Source organism: Nomascus leucogenys, chromosome 4 (genome assembly GCF_006542625.1).
Source record: "Nomascus leucogenys isolate Asia chromosome 4, Asia_NLE_v1, whole genome shotgun sequence".
Taxonomy (NCBI): Eukaryota; Metazoa; Chordata; class Mammalia; order Primates; family Hylobatidae; genus Nomascus; species Nomascus leucogenys.
Window position 1 is genome coordinate 149566417 of NC_044384.1, and position 13917 is coordinate 149580333.

The following is a 13917-nucleotide window of genomic DNA, read 5'->3' on the forward strand; positions in this document are numbered from 1 at the left end:
CAACCCAGCACCCTCATCTCCAAGCAGCAAGTGAGATGAAAACTGGGTGAGTGAATGCCAGGGAAGAGCCCGGGCCACACCAGAGCCCTGAAGGAAGACCCTCTTCTAAGCTAGCAGCAAATGACCACTTCTTTAAAGAGAAAAAATGGGCCTGAAAAAAGTGTCAGATGAACTTACTATAAGGACTTACTATAAAGTTTCAGATGAACTTACTATAAGGACTTACCATAAAGTGTCAGAAGAACTTAATATAAGGACTTACTATAAAGTGTCAGATGAAATTACTATAAGGACCAGAAAGAGACAAGAAACTCAGAGAGAGGTTTTTCTAACCTCATGATCCAGCTTCTGTAATGTCCCAGGGGAAAAAAATATGAGGCCTGGTCACAGAGTCACGAGATGGCCGAGTGAGAAGGACAGACGGCGCGACACCTCCTGAGCAACTGTCAGAAACTTGCAGCAGCCAAGCACCAGGAAAATGCTCTTTTCCATGAGAGGGTGGCCGGAGATCCAGGAAAACGCTCCTTTCCATGGGAGGGTGGCCGGAGATCCAGGAAAACGCTCCTTTCCATGGGAGGGTGGCCGGAGATCAGCGTGCCTGCGGACACCTGTTTGCTGATGGAAAAAGAAACTTCCAACCGTCCACAACTCAGCCAACTCACCTTCTCAGACAAAACGAGCAGGGGCCCAGAGACGAATATTTCAGAATAGGTCTATTTTTGGACTGGACATTTTTCAGAAACTAAATTTAGCCACTTTGAATTCTTTTTAAAAAATGCTATCCCATTAGGCCTTTTGAAATAGGGAATCTACATCTCATTATAAAGACAGGACACACTGTTCTCCCATCAGCCTGAAACGCTGCAGACGGCAAGCCATAGGGGCCACAGGATAGACGGACCCGTGCAGGGGAGGGCAGAGGCAGACAGGGACATGGGCCAGGTGCCCTGGAAGTCAGACACCAAAATGCACGGCCGTTAATTATCTGTAAAATAATAGCTCGCTTGTAGTTTTTAAAAGTCATGTTTTCTGTTACCATTCATTGGCAATTTTGACCATTTTCAAATGCTTATTAACTGAAATATTGGCTTCTTTAATTTTCTGTTTATATTCTTTGTCCATTTTTATGCACTTAGGAAAACCCTCATATTTGGGGTATTAACCAGTTTCTAAATGCACTTGATTTTATTCCTGTAGACATAGAAAAGATTCTAAATGTTTTCGTTAGATCTATCGATCCATTTCTTTGTCCCTTTTTACTTTGGTTTCTTTTGTTACTTTTCCTGTGACGTCCTCCCTGAGCCCACTCTGCACAATCGCCTTGACTTCCCCTCGTGTGGCAAGGATGCGGCACGGCCAGTGCCCACCGGTGGTGCCAGGGTGGATGTGCGCGTCTAGAGAGAGCTCTGGCAACGGCCTCCAGACTCGGGAACGTTCGCCCATGCAGCCGGCCTAACCGGCCCTGGGGAGACCGAGGAAAAGCCCTTCAACCCAGGAATGTGAGCGTGTTTGGAAGACGGGCTTTGCAGAGGTGATGAACTAAGGCTCTTTGATGAGGAGATAACCCGGGGCTTTCTGAGTGGGCCCTGACCAAACTCACATGTGTCCTGCAGGAGAGATCTGAGATGGATGGAAGGGGAGACCCCAGGAGAACAGGAGGAGGCCACGTGGAGACAGAGAAGCAGGCTGGAGTGATGAGGCCACAAGCCAGGACGCCTGGAGCCATCAGAAGCCAGGAGAGGAGGGGACCCTCCCTGCACCTCTGGAGGGAGCAGGCCCCAGGATGCCTTGGCTCCAGGCTTCCAGCCTCCAGCACCAAGAGTGCGCTCTGCCGTTTCGAGCACCCGATCTGTGGTAAATTGTTATAGCAGCCCCTAGGAAACTAAACACACCCATTAATCAATAATTCTGTTCCTAGGAATTGACTGGAGAAAAAAAAGATCTACATTTTCAGAAAATATTTTTTAAAAATACATTAACCACAGAACAATGGCCAAACATTTTGTAAGTAACTTAAATGTCAAACAATAGGGGAAAGTTTTAATCACACTCCATACAGGAACGTTACACATCGAAGAAAATTAAATTATAAAACGATGTTTTGAATATATGGCCAAATTCTTAGAAAACAATATAACGTGAAAAAAAGAGGTAATTTCCAATTCTGATTTTTAAAATAATTAGAAGAAGGCTGGAAAGAAACATACCAATAAACTATAATCATTTCTAGGTCATGGAATGATTGCTGACTTGTAATACATTAATTAGCTCCTAAATACTTAGCAGATAAAATGACCAGAAATAAAAGAAAAGAAGGCCAGGTGCAATGGCTGACGCCTGTAATCACAGCACTTTGGGAGGCCAACGCAGGAGGATTGCTTGAACCCGGGAGTTTGAGACCAGATTGGGCAATATAGCCAAACCCCAGCTTTACTGAAAATATAAAAAGTTAGCTGGGTGTGGTGGCGTGCACCTGTAGTCCCAGCTACTCGGGGCTGAGGCAGGAAAATCACTTGAGCCCAGGAGGTCAAGGCTGCAGTGAGCTATGATGATGCCACTACATTCCAGCCTGGGCAACAAGCAAGGCCCTCTCTCAAATACAGAAAAAAGAAAAGAAAATGTACAAAAGTAGCCTAACTCGTCTCCCGTTATACCACCAGATACAGAGAGAACAAAATAGATTGTAGGTGAGAAGAATCTCAAGAGATGTAACAAATATAATAAAAGTTGTCAGAAAGCAAAGCTCTGGCAGCCAAGGAAAGGTCTCCATGCTGCACGACAAAGCAGTAACCCCGGGGTTTCGCCCATCCTTGTCCACTGGGAAGCCACTGGCTGCTTTCCGAGAGCGTCCCACTCTACTGCAGAGGAGGGCTCTAAGGAGCGGGCAGGCGCTGATGGGCAGTGCAGAGCACCTGTGTGCCGCCACAGGCTCCTCAGTGAGGCCGTTTGCAAATTCACAGCACTGCGGGGCTGGATGTCACCCAATATATGTAAGCACTTTTTAAAAAGCTAAAGTGCGTGGTAAATGATACGAGATATTCTATCTCCAGGCTCCTCCATGGTTTGGACTCTGGTGCTTTTCTGGGAAAAAACAAACGCCAGGTAAGGGCTTCCTCCTCGGGTCACAGCATGGGATATGCTGACCCACCGATGCCCACATGGCCCACGCTGTCCCCACCCGGGACGCTGCACCCCTATGGCGACATGGAGCATATGGCAGAGCTGAGCTGGCTCTGTGGACCTCAGTCTTGGAGAAGCGAGACAGAGACAGAAGGCACCTGAGCCCACCCATCCCACCAAGGAGTCCCCCACGGAGCCCCAACCAGAGTCCACCCATCCCACCACAGACCCGCTCATCCCGCCAAAGACCCGCCCATCCCGCCACAGACCCGCCCATCCCGCCACAGACCCGCCCATCCCGCCACAGACCCGCCCATCCCGCCACAGACCCGCCCATCCCGCCACAGACCCGCCCATCCCGCCAAAGACGCGCCCATCCCGCCACAGACCCGCCCATCCCGCCAAAGACCCGCCCATCCCGCCACAGACCCGCCCATCCCGCCACAGACCCGCCCATCCCGCCACAGACCCGCCCATCCAGCCACAGACCCGCCCATCCCGCCACAAACCCGCTCATCTCACCGTAGAGGGCAGCCCATCCCACCACAGACCTGCTCATCCCACCATGGAGCCCACTTGTCCCACCACAGAGGCCCCCACCCTGCCCCCCCACCCAATCCTGCCACACAGCCTGCCCGTCCCGTCATGGAGCCCCCCATACTGCTGCAGAGCCCCCCCACCCCCACCCTGCACCCCGTCCCACCTCAGAGCTCACCCTCCAGCCTCCTGTGTCCTCTGTGTTCCCCTCGGCTGAAACGTGGCCTGTCCTCCCAGCCTCTCCACCTTGCTTTTCGTCAGCCAGAGCTTGTTTCTGGAACTTGGGACCAAAGATGCCTAAGCGAGGCCCGGCGGTGAAGCCCATCGCGTGACTGGCGCGGAGCACGGTAAATGGTGCATTTGTCACTATGGCTCGACGGTTTCCAGGGGAAGTTTCTCCTTCCCTGTCTGCTTTATGATATCTTACAGTCTTTTTATTGAATGCAAACGTAAAGAAGTCCCGTAAGACTCAGAAGCACAAACTCAGAAGAGCAGTCAGAGGCGGGGCAGTGCCCGGCAGCCCCTCACCCTCTAGAGCCTCCTGGTCTCTAGGACAGGCCGGCTTTCCGGTGTCGCTCTCCCCAGACCCGGAGAACCAGGACAGCTCAGCCCAGGAGGGCGAGTAAGACCACCCCAGGCCCAGGGCAAGAGCCCCATTTCCCTTCCCAGCCACTAGCTCGGACATGATGAGATGGGAGAGGATGTCTTCCCAAGAACTCACAGTAAGGTTTCCTTACTGCAAAGGTGTCCCCATCATGCCTGCAGGGCCGATGTCACCAACAGGGGCACCATCCTCGCATCATGCCTTAAGGGCCAGCATCTGCAGCCAGCAGGGGCTACGCCCAGATGGTGAAGGCCACAGAGCAGACAGCGGGAAACTGGTTGCTGAGGACGCCCCGATGTGGTGCTTTGTGGTAAGAGCGCAAAAATCCTCAGTTTCAGTTGTTTTGTGTGGGACTTTCTATTACTTGCAGCCAAAAGTATTCTGATACAGCAAAAAAAACAAAAACAGAAAATCAAAACCACTGTCCACCTCGGCACCTGCCGGTGTGCAGCTGGCATTCTGATCCACATTCATTCAGCAGATGAGGGGCTCGTGCCCAGCAAGGTGTCAGGCATGGGGGACACTGCCATGACCACAGTGGATGGCCCTCTATCCCGCAGATCTTCTCTCCCAGCCCATGGCACTGGATGATGGAGGCTGCACCCCCAGCCCCCATCTGGAGCCCCCCTGCTGATGTGGCCTGCGGCTCTGTGTGACCCCACACAGGATCCAATGTGCCATGTGACCCCTCTACCCCAGTTTCCTCATCCGCAGCCTGTAGACAACGCCAGCACTGACCTCACAGGGCTGGCATGAGAATTATATGAGTTAATGTAAGTAACTCACCCAGCAGCGCCCAGCACATGAGAAGCGCTCAGCAGATGCCAGATATGATCAGAAAACATCAAAAATCAATAAGTCACACAGGGTGTGAGAAGGCAAGGGAGCCAGGAGCACCGGAGGGACAGCACCCACTTTGGCCTGGTTTCTCTGAGAAGCTCCACATGTGGAAAGGCCTGGAGGAAGGGAGAGATACACCCCGGCCTTCCTGCAGGGCACACAGGCCCCGACTAGGACAATCACTGACGTTCAGGCACGAGCAAGGAGGCCTGGGTGACAGGGACAGAGCGTTGAGGGGATGAACTTGGCTGGCCTGCGCGGGCCATGAGGGGTGGTGCGGACCCCCATAGGCAGGTGACCTGGTGCTGAGTGAGATGGAGATGTGATCAGGCTTCTAGGGTTCCTCATTCTGGAGTCAGTGTCCTTCCAGTCTGGTCTGTATGCTCCAAACTCAGTAGCTTTAGGGAAATGGGATGAAAGTATTCATACTGTCTTATAATCCGCTCTCTTTACTTAATATGGTATGAACACCTTCTTATAGAATTAAGTACTTAACCTCCATCTTTTTGTGGATGTGTATTTCTTATAACATTGCTGTATCACCATGAATTTACCCCATCCTGTTACTGCTGTTTTCCAATATTATACTGCGAAACAAAACTGGAGGGAACATCCACTTAGCTAACTTGCTATAAATTCATGATTGTTTCCTCAGGAAAAGTTTCCAGAAGTGAAATTGCTGGGATAGTTACATGCAAAGAAGAGATTTTTAAAAATTGAGTGCTGTGACTCGAGAAAATATCATTAGAGAAGCAAGTACTGGATAAATTGAAGACTGAGAAATACTGTTTGGTTGCTTTAAAGAACTAGGGAACTCAAGTTTCACCAACAAAAATAAAACTATGAATCTAATTATAGTGACAACCTAGAACATTTTGTTTCAGACCCAGCAGTGTTACATTCTAAAATGGCCACAACAAAAGGTTGAAACTACAACTCTCAATTGTTTATGCAAATTTCTAAATTATATATAGTATAGTCAGAAAACAGATGTTTGGAAGTTTGTTCAGAATGTCAAAATATTACAAAGAATGTTACAAAATGGAAATTATTTTTAAAGAGCTAAAGGTTTCATATTAAAAACCAAGAAAAAAGGTAAAGAACCTGCCGCTGTGCTTGTCTCTAGCACCCACAACTCAGAAGCAGCGGGAGAAGGGATAGTGGCGTAACGAGGCATTAACTATGAGTATTTACGAGTTCATGCAACTGTTTATCCAGTGACATGACCTAAAACCCTGTGGCAGGTGTGGGGATGGCCTGGGTCACCCCTTCCCGCCATCTCTGCTGCACTGAGGACAGCATGTGGACAGACTGGGGGAGGTGCAGGCCAGGACCCAGCCCCAGCAAGGAATTTGGAGGCTGGGAGCATGACCTCACTCAGGCATCCGGGCCGGGGAAGCAGCATTCCAACTAGATTTGAGAGAGCAGACATGAGGAAAAGAGGGAATGAAAAGCACTATCAAGTGTGGGTGAAGCCAGAATCTTGCTGGGGCACAGCCCAGGCAGGGAACAGGGAGTGGACATGGGGAGCAGACAGCCAGCACCCCGGGAGGGCGACGTGGCTGGAGAAGAGGCAGGGAATGACCGTGGGGAGCAGAAAGCCAGCACCCTGGGAGGGCGACGTGGCTGGAAAAGAGGGAGGGATGCAGGTTGGGCTCAGGAATCCGTACCTCAAGGAGGCATCAGCCCCTCTTCTGCACCTTCATCCATTCAGATTATTAGACGAGACCCGGGGCCGGGGTTCAAGGGTGATCAAGACCCTTCCTCACAGAGTGGCTATTCCAAAACACCAAAGACAAGGAAAGTGGGAATTACAAGGTGGTGACAGGTGTCACCCTAACAGTCAGAGCACAGAGAAACCTGCCCAACCCAATCTCGTGGGTCAGGGGGATGTGCGGAGAGGAGACGCTGCCTCTAAGCTTGCTGAGCGAACGAGCACTTCTTCCCAACGCACAAGACGAGAGAGAGAAGAAGGAAGTGGCGCTGGGTCTGAGAGAACCATTATGACGGCTCCATCCATAGACGGCCACAGCCACCAGAACAACAGTCACTTACCTTCAGCTAAAACAGGTTTCTGGGCATTTAGATGCAAAGACTCAGAGGAAATGTGAAGGCACATGAAACTTGAGAAATTGCTGTTGTCTGCAGGACACACAACGTGAATCCACATGTCTTCAGCCCTAACCACAGTAGCTTAGTGAGTGATGCAGACATGAAGACTTGGCCACGGAAATCACATGCAAATACCAGCAAAAGGCTTGGCACAGTGGCCCACGCCCATAATCGCAACATTTTGGGAGGCTGGGGTAGGCTGATGGCTAGAGCCCAGGAATCAGAGTCTAGCCTGGACAACATAGTAAAACCCCATCTCTACTAAAAATACAAAAAATTAGCTGGGTATGGTGGTGCGTGCCTGTAGTCCCAGCTACTCGGGAGGCTGAGGTGGGACGATCGCTTGAGCCCAGGAGGTCGAGGCTGCAGTGAGCTGTGATTATGCCACTCACTCCAACCTGAAAGACGGGAGTGAGACTGTCTCTAAATAAGTAAGTAAATAAATACCAAGAAGAGGTCATCAGTGCTGAGTGTAGGCTGTGCATGTGAGTTTTGCTTTTGGTTTATTTCAAAGAAACCAAATAAAGACAAAATCATTAAAAAAGACTTCTGTATTGTTAACTGTTATATGTTACACAACCCCAGCCCCTGAAAATAAGATCTACCCTCAGAACATCTCTTACAAGTTAGTGCCAGAGAAAATTCATCTTCACCAAAAAATGAGTATGCAACATCTACCCTGACAGCATGATCGTGAGGTTGAACATGGCTTTGTGGTTTTGGGTTTTTGTTGACCTGACTCCCTAGAAGCTCAGTGTCAAACGTGATGCCCAGAGAATTACGTCCATCCTCATGGTTATCACATTTGTTTCTTCCAATTTTCTATTTCTATTTTCTAATTAGCATTTCTGCCCTTGTTCTTTTGTGGTTAAGTTGGGTCCAAAACTTTTCGGAAAGTGGCAAGAGATATACAAAAGAGTAAAAGAAGACCAGAAATAATAAGTAAAAGAGTTTTGAGAGAAATCAAAGAGTGGCTTGATAACTTCCATTGTGGACTGGCTCAAAGTAGGCCTAAATTGTATTTTTTCAAGATGAAAATAGTCAAGACTAATCCAGCATTTACTACATGCACCATTCTTATCACTTTACAGTCATCAATTCATTGAATCCTCCTTAACCCTATCAAGTTAATATTGCATTGGCCCTACTCTTGGTGATGAGAAAACTGAAATACAGTGAGATCAAATAAAGAGCCAAATGCAGCTGGGAAAAGTGACTCACTCCTGTAATCCCAGCACTTGAGGAGGCCAGGCCAGGAGGATTCCTTAAGGCCAGGAATCCAAGACCAGCCTGGGCAATACTGCAAGACCTCCATCTCTACAAAAAAAAAGTAAAAATTAGTTGGCTGCAGTGGCATACACCAACTACTAGAGAGGCTGAGGTGGCAGGATCACTTGTGCCCTGGAGGTCAAGACTGCATTTAGCTATGATCATGCCACTGCACTCCCGCCTGGGTGACAGACGGAGACCCTGTCTCTAAAAAGCCACTTACAATGCTGTGCCAAAGTCACAGGACAAACATTCATTACACACAAAAGGATATTTTTTAATACAGCCTACCTTAAAATGCATACCTGTGGACACTTGAGGTCATTTCCATTTTTCTTGTTTTGTGCAGAGTATGAAACATTTTAAAGACAATGATCAGTCAAATTCACGGGTTACTTTAAACATTTTTAACACACGTTTACAGATGGGCTGTTTCCAAATGTTTATTCATTGTTTAAAATGGTTGATTTAAATTTTTCTCTTTTTTTCCTGCCGATACACACAATGTTCCATGTAAGAAACAGTACCTGAAGACGAACAAGCCTTTCCCTGCAACAAGAGGTTTAACACGGAAATGTTTGGAGAAACTAAAAACTCATACATCCCATTTGCTTGTCAGGGACAGAAAACTCAATTCAAAGAAAGAATCTCCTGGTTTATGTAACTGAAAGTCATGGGGTAATGATGGTTCAGGCATCACTTAGTTCAGAGCTTCCAACAGCATCCTCAGGACCAAGCTCTCTGCATAACGGCCGTCCTTCTCCTCCACAGACAGACGATGAGAGCGTCGTTTCCAGACAGGCCATCTCAGGACCAAGCTCTCTGCATAATGGCCACCCTTCTCCTCCACAGACAGATGATGAGAGCGTCATTTCCAGACAGGCCATCCCCAAAAGGCTGTGCACTGATGCCTCAATTCTAGGCCTTACACCTTTCCCACCATTTTTCCTAAAGCTTTCCTCTCCTTGAAAGTTCCCGCTCTTCACTCATCCAATTGCTCTTGAGAGGGAGCTAGGAGCCACCTCTGACGGGAAGTAGGGTCCACCAAGCCAACCCCATGAGGGAGCAGGTGTTCTCCCATGGGAGCTGGCTGCTGCCTGGAAAGGCAAGCGTACACTGAACTGCGAATACACCAGAGCCTGCAGTAACAGGTCCAGAAAGCTCAACTCCTGAAGGCCCACCAATAAATACAGACAGGACAGTTTCAGAACTAAGGCAACTGACATCCCACGTGAAGACACTGCCAGCAAGTCAGGAGAGGTGCCTGCCTTAGAGCACCTGCAGCGGACACCCATCACGGGGATGTCAGAACAGCCAGGCTCCTCTCCTGGAGCTAGAGTTAAGAGACTGCATGTCAAGGCCCGTGACCTGAGGATTGGGAGAAGATTTTCATAGGCAGATGAAGTCAGTGCACAGAAGAATGACATGAAAAAAGAAAAACAGAGGTTTACCGATGAGCTCCTACTGCCTTTGCTGAGGAGATTAATTTGTTACTGCTGTTAAGCCCTGGAAGGGAAGGGTTGCTACCAGCAGATGCAAAATTTAAACTGGAGTTTGCACACCCTACGACCCCATGCCTGGTCAATGCCGAAGCCCATCTGCTTAACTTCCCTAGAAATTAAAGTCTTTTGTCATCAACACACATGAAATCACCATGCTCAGTTTTTGTACACACAAGTACCTAGGAAACAACAAAACATATTTAAGAAGTTAGTGGCACTAGGAAGCCTCGTATGATGAAAACTACTTGGTAAAACTACGGTTGATTAAGAATAATTTTTAACTGCATAGAAAGTGTGCTCACTAACTTCCTGTATGGCAGCCTATAATTCTTTTATAACCAGCATGCTGGCAATGCTCTAAATATGACTCCCATCTGGCCAAAATGATGAATCATAGTTATTTTCATTGTATCCAATGAATGACCACGGAGCATCCGTCCTGAGGGTCAATAAATAGAATATTTAATTAACTTCATTTTAAAATCTACACTCAAAGTATACATCATTCAACTCCTTGGATCACTGAGGAGTCGTGAAGCTTTTCCTCAAATAAGGTTATATAATAAAAAAATCATAGCATTTCTTCAATTTCAACATTATGGAAGATAATGTCTTCAAAGCAAAACAAAAAAAATCCTCTCACCCTTAAAAAGATATTAGGGCACTTTAGTTTCAGAATTAGTTGGGTTCTGGGTACACAGAATCCAATGTAGTTTAAATTCCATGCAGCCTATTTTTGCTTTTAATATTTAATTTGGAATTTCTACGAATTTCAAAACTGAAATAAGTAGACAAAAATAAGAGAAGCAATAGATTGCCACAGAAGGACATGTATGTCACTGGGGACAAATAATGTAATGTGATCTGAATTCTATAAAAATAAAAGTCGAACTAACTCATTTAAATCACAAGTAACAAAAGGCATACATAAAGCTGGTAAATAAATACATGTTTATTTCTGTCTCAAGCTGTACCACTTTGGACAATCACAAGTGCAAAGTTCTTTCGAAGAATAACAAATAGACATTGAATACTATGCAAAGTTGACTTAGAATGCTTATCTGAGAAAACATCTTCGTGATGAGAAAACTTTACTTTTAATTACTTCATTCCTTTGAATTACTTGACGTAGTACTCATTTTGCTTACAACGCTTACCCTTTAACCTGAAATTATAATATACAGATTTGACGCGGTAGATCAACAGAGGAAGCCATTCTGTGCCTCTCCACTTCTTACCCAAGAACAGGGGCGATCACCAAGGAGTGACAGTGAAGGGGCAGGAATGGCGCACAGAGGCAGGATGCGTCCCAGGTCATCACTGAGAGCAGATCCTACGCGCCTGAGCGTAGGTGGAGAAGATGCCTCAGGTGACCCGACACAGAACGGAGGACAGGGCCGGCTCTGTGCCTCCTCGGTCCCTCCACGGCCTTCCCGCCCAGATGTGCTTGGACAGAGTATTGCCTACAGCCTGCTCCCCATGCTGCCAGATGTAGGGGATAAAATATTCTAATGTGTTCTCTTCCAAGCAATGAAAAAGTCACACCATCCAGAAGGAAATGGTACGCACACTCTACAATTACTATTGGAGCCAAATCTGTGAGTCACCCAGCTGCCGGCACAAGACAATTTGGCTACTAGAAAATCCTGATTAATGACATTTTTTTAAACCCGGAGTAACAACCTGACCTGCCAATAATTATCCTTTTTTCATCATTTTGCCATTTTTGGCCTTGGTTATCTATTACCTTTCTCAGAGAAAAGGAAGTAAGATGAAAATGGTGTAAGGTGCGTTCACCTCAGGCCAAAATGTGCCTTCCAAGGTGCGCTGGGGCCGGGGTTTAGCACAGCTTCGCGACCTGGGGGAAGGGTCCTTGGAGAGCCTCCTGGACTCCCTCGGGCTACGACGAGGTACCGGGTTATTTCCCAACTGCAAGCACAATTAATTCACCGACTGTTGATGAGAGTCTTCCTGACAGAGCGGATTGTCGGGCTCCGCCAGGCTCTGGGACCGGGTCTCTGTCCGCCGCACCCCAGGCCCGATCTCGTGGGGGGTCCTCGCCTTCGCGTCGCGGGAGCTGCCTCCAGCCTCCAGTCCGGGAGGACGGAAGAAGCGGCGGCGCTTTGGAGAATATTTCCAGCTCCCAAACCCCCACAACCGGGCTGGCCGAGTTCATCCACACGAAGGATAAATTCACTGCTGATCGCTTTATCTTTAATCGATACAAGATCGGCGCTGCCGATAAGTCACGAATTTCCAATTCCAAGCCGTGGCCGGGATCGCCATTCACCGGCGGCGGCGGCGGCGTCGCGCAGGGGCTGGAAGGACCCGGGCTCCAAGCGCGCAGGGCCGGGACCGGGGGCCGCGAGTTTCCGACGCGCATCGCAGACCCGCCGCGCACCCTCGCCCCCGCGCCCGCTCTCCACCTGCGAACCTCCGCTGTCCCGGGGCTCCGCCTTCTCGCCGGTGCCCACCTCGCCCAACTATCTCTCCTCCAGGCCCCTCCCCGGGTCCCCGGGTCCAGCCTGCTCCGAAGCCTGGGGCACGGCACACGCCGCGCTCGGAGGGAGGGCCGGGCGGGGAGAGGCGTCCAGCCCAGCCCAGCGCAGCCCAGCCCAGCCCCACCTGGGCGCGCAGGCAGAGGAGCCCGCGCCCGCCGCCCCCCAGCCCTCCGCTCAGGGCTGTAATAATTACATCCTCATTATTTCTCCTGCAATCGTTAGCGAAGGAGCCGGAGACAGCAACAGCCGCTGCCGGGGGAGGCTTAGTTACAAAACCCTGCGCTGGGTAGCGCCTCGCTTAGCAACCACCCCTAAAAAAGCCCCCGTGCTCCTCGCTCGCACTTGGAGAGCCGGGCGGCGGCCACCCCCTCGCTGCGCGCACCCTCCACTCCGCCTGGTCTCGGCAGACGCGGCAGCCCGGCACAAGGTGCCCCTCCTGGCCGCCCCCGTCCCCGCGAGCCCCCGTGCGCGCAGCCCAGCCCGGCACCCTTCATTCATTCCCGGTCCCCGTCGGCGTTTCCACCGGGCTTGGGGGGAGGGGGACGCAGTCTGCTGCCCGCCGCCCCCACTCGCTCGCAGCTGCCCCACCGGAGCTGGGCGCGTAGCCCCTGGCCCGCCGGCGCCCCCCAGGCTCTGCCCCCTCCACCCCGGGCTGGCAGAGCGGAGAATTTCACACCTCCGCGGCCCGGTGCGCTCCCGCACCCCTGGACCCCAGGGTCCCAGCACCCCCGAGCGCGGCCAGGGATGCGAGGAGCCTGGCGAGTAGCGCAACGCGCGACCCCCGAGCACAGGCTGTCCCTGGGGTCCCTGGCGCTCCGGCCCCAGCGGGCGGCACGACCCCCGCTTGCCCCCGCCCCCAACCCTGACGCCCTCGGGGCGTCCCCGCGGGTCCGACACGCCGCCCCCTCCCCGCCTCGACGGCTCTCGCAGCCTCGCGCCCGGCTCCCAGCGCCCAGCTCCCTGCGGCCCCCGGCGGCTCGCACCTTCCTCAGCGCGGACATCCTCGGACCCTCCGGGCTCAGCAGGTGCGGGGCGACATGGCGAAGCGGCCCCTCCTCAGGCAGACGGCTCCCGGGGCTCGCGGGTTGGGGTCCGTCCGTCCGTCCGTCCGTCCGCGGTCCGTCCGTCCGTCCGCCGCCCCAGCCGCCGCGCGCTCAGACCGCGCTCGAGCCCGGCGCACGGTCGGTCCTCACGGCCGGCGCCTGCGCACTCGGCGCCCGGGGAGGCACCGGCGCACTGGGGGGCGGCCGGCGCGCGGCTGCATCTGGGGAAGGGCCCGGCTCGGGGAGCGCGCGGACAGGCGGGCCCCAACTGTTGAGCGGGGCGCGCGGGTCACCCGGGGACTGTGCCGGGCTCCCGGTGGGAAAGCAGCAGCCTCCACCGCGGCGCGCGCGGGCGACGCTCACCGCGCCCGAAAGTTAGCGGGGGACCC

The 13917-nt window shown here is 51.3% G+C and overlaps 1 protein-coding gene across 1 annotated transcript in view; it reads right to left on the bottom strand.

Moving 5' to 3' along the window:
• The window catches only part of DLGAP2 (DLG associated protein 2), a 921880-nt gene extending 908165 nt beyond the window's left edge, over nucleotides 1-13715 (bottom strand). The window contains exon 1 of the mRNA XM_030812421.1: nucleotides 13469-13715. The gene's annotated coding sequence lies outside the window, so the exon portion shown is untranslated. The remainder of the gene's footprint in view (nucleotides 1-13468) is intronic.
• Nucleotides 13716-13917: the final 202 nt, after the last annotated feature.